Below are 5,762 nucleotides of genomic sequence, written 5' to 3'. Positions count from 1 at the left end.
GGTCGTGCTGCGGCGGCGAGGAGCGGAATGACGGAATTGGGTTGGAAGGAGCTGCGGGATCGCGGTATCCAGCCCTGCTGCGCGGCTGGTGTCCGGGCGGGTCCGCGGGATGTCGGAGAACAGCCCGGCCTCGTGTGCGGCCCTCCGTCACCTCACTGAAGTGCTCACGCGTTTATGCTTCAGTTTGTGGCCGTTTCCCCTCGTCCCGTTGCCGTGCACCGCTGAAAGGAGTCCGGCCTCGTCCCTCTGCCTCCAGCGCCGTAGGTGTTTGTGGTGATCTTACCCCCTCTGAGTCGGCTTTTCTTGAGGCTGAACAGGCGCAGGTCGCTCAGCCCTTCCTCATAAGGGAGCTGCTCCAGGCCCTTCAGCATCTTCACGGCCCTCGCTGGGCTCTTCCGGGCCCTGCAGGGCGCTGTGCCAGCTGGGCGGCAGGCGTTGGGTGCTGGGGAGGAGGGCGATGGGCGGCCGTGGGGAGCCGGGTTCGCACAGGACTCAGGTTGTGCTGCTCCGCCTGCTGTCCTGCCAGCAGTGTGTGTCCGTCCGGCAGAGCTCCCCGGCCTCTGTGGTTGTAGTTGGGTTCCTCTTGCAGAAAGTGCTTAGCGTGAATAACTCCAGGTGGTGTAAGAACTCCCCTAAAAGGTGGAGCTTTCCTGCTTGTGGATTCTGATTCTTTGGGAATGGGACCCGCGGGTGTGCACGCATGGTGTGTGTGTGTCTGGCACGTGGCCTTGGCGTGTTGGCATCGTGCACCTCTTTTGCCCCTTTGTTGTTCTCTGGCATTGATCTGGAATGCTCTGCAGTGCTCTCTGTGAAATCAGGCTGCTGCGCCGGGTGTCACAGCAAATGTTGGAATTATTTCTGTTTTTTTAATATCAGAACTCTTAATGGAAGCAAGTGAGGGTTGTGCTTATGCAGCCAGGAGATCCAAAAAAGTGCAGTGTGTAATCTGTGCTGCATCTAAACATGAATTGTAAATGTCTTGAAAGGGAGATGATTGCTTGGGAGCGGTGTTAGTCCTAATCAAGATAACTGCTCTGAGATGTTTGCCGCAGTCGTTCCGGATAAAGGAATGAAGAGGCTCTGCCATTTACTGTGAGTTGTTTGCTTCCATCAACAAGAGCGCACGCTATTGCCCAGTGTGATACGCGTTTGGGAAGAGGCTGATCAGCAATTAGCTCTGTGTTGTGTATCCGTGCATTCTGCTCACAGCTTCAACAAGCAAATAAAGAGACAGAGAAGACATTGTAAAAACGTTTAAAAAACAAAAACCCGTTGGTAAGGCAGTGCTGGCTCTGTTTGCAGCACTCTGCAGAGCTGTTAGTGCCTTACTGTTGCTGTGCAGTCCTTGCTTCAGTTCCATAGGCTTGCTGTCCTAACACAGCACTGCAGCACTCAGAAGCCGGCCGTCCCGCTGTGCTGGGCGCAGTGCGGCTGCAGGGCGGTGATCGTCTGGCTCAGCTGGGGGCTGTTACAAACCAGTTGTATCGGGGGGCAGCTTTACTATGGCTGGGGGAAACGTTCCTTTGACTCTTCTGTGCTGGTGGAAGCACTGCTGTTGTGACTGCTGCTGGGTGAACTGGAGCCTTGTAGATGCAGATATGGGTAGTTTTTAATCAGGCTGTTTTCCAGGTTCTCGTAGACCGAGCTTTCTGTTCTAAAGCTTCGTTCTAAGAATCCCTGATCTGAGCTTTTGTTGTCCAGGCTCAGAATGCCTGATAGGTGTCTCTTCCTGGCTGGGCATTGGTAGCAGTGGCTTTCTGCTTTGTGCTGTGCGTGCCCTCTGACAGTCGCAGCCATGGGTGGCACCGGCCCCGTTCCTCTCTTCTCAAAACTTCCACCCATACCTTTCAGGGATTGTAATGCTTTGTGCAGCAAAAAAGAAAGCCTCACATTTTTGTCTAACAGAGGTGGTATTTTTCTCCTGGAGGCTCTGCAGATCTCCACGTACTTTGAAAAGTGTTATGCAGGAGTTGCTGAGGTGATCCTGTGGGATGGAAATGCGGCAGTAATTTGTTGTTAAGTTGTTTATAGAAGGATATGAATGAAATTTGACCGCCCACAGCACGGCAGCACGCTGCTGGCAGCTCAGGAGCAGTTCCATAGAGAAGAGCAGCGCAGAGCACTGTGCTCAGCCCCAGCCCCCCCAGGGACGATGAGACACAGTCTGGATGCTGAGGGGCAGGGCTGTGAGCACGTCTGTTGTTGCATCTTGTCATCATTTTAACCAAAATGAGAAGTTATTCACATTTTTCATCCTTTTGCTCTGTCTCTTGGATTTTTTTTGTCTGTGAATGATTTGACGGCTGCTTGCTGAGAATGCTAAATGTCCACAGGTTGGCACAAACAAGCCCTGATGCTCCCAGGAAGCTTTCCTGGTGCTTGAGCAGGTGGAGGGCTGAGGGCAGGCGTGGGCCTGGTGCCTGCAGGGGCTCATGGCACCGTGGGATTGCTTCCTCGTGAATGCTTATGATCATACGTACTACTATTTTTTTTTCTTTCACAACTATTGATTTAGTTTTTAATCGACCAGGCAGGCCTGACTCCCCAGTAGAAATACTCAAAATAAACAGCGTGAAGAGTTCGCTGCCTGCTGCACAGGAGCAGGCTGAGGTACCTGAAAGCCTGTCAGAATTCCTGGAGTGCCTGAGTCTCTTGCCTTCACCCTGAATTGTCACTTTCACTCTTAACTCACAGACTCTGCAATCAAACTAATTTTCCAAATCTTGTGAGATGTTCTCTTCCATTTCCTTTTGCGTTCTCTTACTTTGTCTTTCTGCATACTTACTTCTTGTGTACTGCTCAGAGATGGAAGCGTTCTCAGGTTTAAGCTTTGACATTTCAGACCCAAGTCTGGCTTTTATTTTCCCTCCCCCTTAATGATGTTCTGGGCAGTGGTGTTTGGAGATGTTAAAAAGAAGCGATGGAATGGAAATACCGAGTGCTGTCCTGTAAGAGGCATGGGATCTGTCACCCTGCAGGTAGGATGCTGGTTGGCCTTTCTGGGCTCCTGGTTCAGGTAAAGCACTGCTACTCATCCGTGTGAGTCCTCACCAAGGGGGGCTGTGCTTTCCAAACACCTGAATTTCTGTGCTCTGTATTTGTGTTAGCAGAGAGCTGTACCTGCCTTCTGCATGCAGGGGAGGGTGGTGCTGTGGGTGGCTGAGCCTTTTGGCTCACGCCACGACTCAGGAGCAGTTCTTCTGCTTTTTCCAGAAGAGACAAGGTGAGCGGGATTGCATAGGCCCCAGAATGTGGCTGGTTGGTGCTCCCTGCTTCCACCTGGTTCTGGTTCACTCTGCCCCGCTCCCTTCTGAGAGATGGCTGGGAACGGTTTGGTCTTTGTTTCGTGGTGCTCTTTTCCCTTCGGTAGAGTCCCATATTGCATGTCTTGCTTCCACAGACGTGTCTGCCCTTTTCTGGCACTGTAGCTTGATTTGAATTATAAAAAGCAGCACAGAAATGAAAGTATGGAAAATGAGTTCCTTGAAGAGCAGTGTCTTATCTGCTGCGTTGTTTGGTTTCTGTTTGTTTAGACCCGAATCAACCAGTCATCTTCATTTTTATAGGGAGGTTCTGTCCTCAGAGCTCACGGCCGTGTGATGGAATGACAAATGCTGTTGGCAAAGCGTGGAGCAATGCAGAAACCACCGCGGTGTCCCTTGGAGGGGTTTGCTGTAAGGTGAGCAGTGCAGGGAGCTTTTCCTTCTCTGATGCACCTCCCGGCTGAAGCAGGCCTGACTAATGGAGCAGATACTGCAGCTCTCAGTTCTGTTGGTGTTTTACGTGGAACGCAAAGCACAGTAAGTGTGTAGCTGCATATTAGAATTTCTGAAGGACGGAAGTTTCCATGGAGACACTCAAGCAGCCGAAGAGCTGCCAGTGAGAGCGCTGCTCCGTTGGCTGCTGGAGGTGTGTCTGACACCAGCTGTGCTGCCCCTGCTTTCCACCTCTTTGGCTGTGAAGCTGTGGGGCTCCTGGCTGCTGTGCAGGGCGGTCGGTGCTGCGCTGTGTCCAGCTGCTGCCTCGGGTGAAGGGTTGGTGCAGCTGGCTGGAAGGGGGGAGCTGAGAGCAGCAGGGACACGCGGGGCTCCCTGCCTGCCCTGCTCCTGGGGGAGGGATGCACTGTGCGTTGTAAGGCTTTAATTAATCAGATTTTAATTACAGAGATGGCCAAGAAATAATCCTGTATTAAAAACACAAGCTGAAGCCAGAATGTTTTACATATGGAATCTCTTTTTACAAACGACTAGAAGTGCTCTTTTATCTAAGATAGTCTGAAACTGATTGGTCCCACATAAAGTGGGTCCCACCATTCATGGGACATGTAGGAGAGATGAGCTGGGAGGTGTGGTTTTCCCAGCACGTTGGTTTTCCAAGTCAGTGTATTTGGGGGACGTTTCTAATGTCTAGAAAGGAAACTTGAAAGTCAGAAGGGTGATGGAATCTGCGGACTGACAGCATGTGCTGAGTGAGATGGGGGAGAAGGGTAAAAGCAATAAGCTGGAAGACAGAAAGAAAGTAATTTGCTATTGATTGCTGTGGGCTTCAAGGTGTCTGACTGTACTGCTGGAAAGGAACATGAAGTTTGGGGAAGTCCTCCAGCCTGTTCAAGGGCGCATGTAATGCTTTCTGTGCACACCTCAGCATTGAGGAGGAGCTTCAGAGGTGTGGATTTGTGGAAGACTGAGTGGCTTAGGTACAGTCAGTCTCAATGGTAACAGAAGTTGAGCTGTACGCTACGCAGTGTGTTTTACAGAAAAGGAAGTGACTGATGATGTGCTAACAAGCTCAATTCCTCAGCTTGCCCTTCTGAGCCCAAGGAAATTCCTCCCTTGCTGCGTGGCAGAGCTCTGTGCTGCAGAGGGGATGCCCTGGGCTGCAGGATGCCTTTCTGCAGTGCTGTGCAGTGATGGCAGAGCTGTGCTGGTGGCTGGGCTGCAACTGGGCAGGAAGGGAGGCTTCTCTCCTGGCTTCAAAAGCATCGAGTAGTTTCTGTTCCACTTCGTCTCTCTTTGGCAAATAAATTATTTTATTTTCTGAATTGGAAATATCGTGCACAACTTTGCTGTAATATGTGATTTCTATAGTTGTGTAGGTTATAGATCAGAAATTCCACCTTCATCTGAAGGCTCGCGAGTGATGGGAATTCCTGCTGTGAGACTCCCAGTGCTGTGTGTGAGCCCGTCCTGATGGCTGGTGAGGTTTCTGGGCTTCATGTGCTTAATGTCATGGCTGTGCAAAGGGAGGATCACAGCAAGGGAGGGAACACCACAGCCTTCCCACCTTAACTGTGTGCTGTATGAGAAATCCAAGGAGTCACCAGAATGTGGTGGTTATGCCGTAGGAAATGACTGAAGAATCTACCAGAGTACTGAATAGAACTGAAAGCAGTGGAGGGCTGTGTTATTTCTAGTGGCTGTGGAGTAGAGGAAGCTGTGGGACGCTTCCTTTGGCAGTGTGATGCTATGGAAAGGTGTGGCATCCTGCGGAAATGAGGAGGAAATCCGTAGTGCTGAGGTGCAGTTGGCTGCTGGAAGGTCAATTGCAGTTTGGCCCAGGCTCTGAGAAAGCAGGCAGTGAGATTGGAGGGAGATTTTCCAGTAGATTTATGAATGAAGAACCCGGTGTGAATGGCAGGAAGCTGGAAGCTCCTGGCACGAATGTCGTGTGGCACACACTGTGTCTGCTGAGGTGGGACCAGCAGCTACAATAGCAGTGCCTCTTATGTGCAGAGCAGGGTGCTTTGCTGCAGGCCAGCGTAG

The sequence above is a fragment of the Meleagris gallopavo genome, chromosome 11 (assembly GCF_000146605.3).
Source record: "Meleagris gallopavo isolate NT-WF06-2002-E0010 breed Aviagen turkey brand Nicholas breeding stock chromosome 11, Turkey_5.1, whole genome shotgun sequence".
In the NCBI taxonomy this organism is placed as follows: Eukaryota; Metazoa; Chordata; class Aves; order Galliformes; family Phasianidae; genus Meleagris; species Meleagris gallopavo.
The sequence above is the reverse complement of the archived record's forward strand: the minus strand, read 5'-3'. Positions refer to the sequence as shown.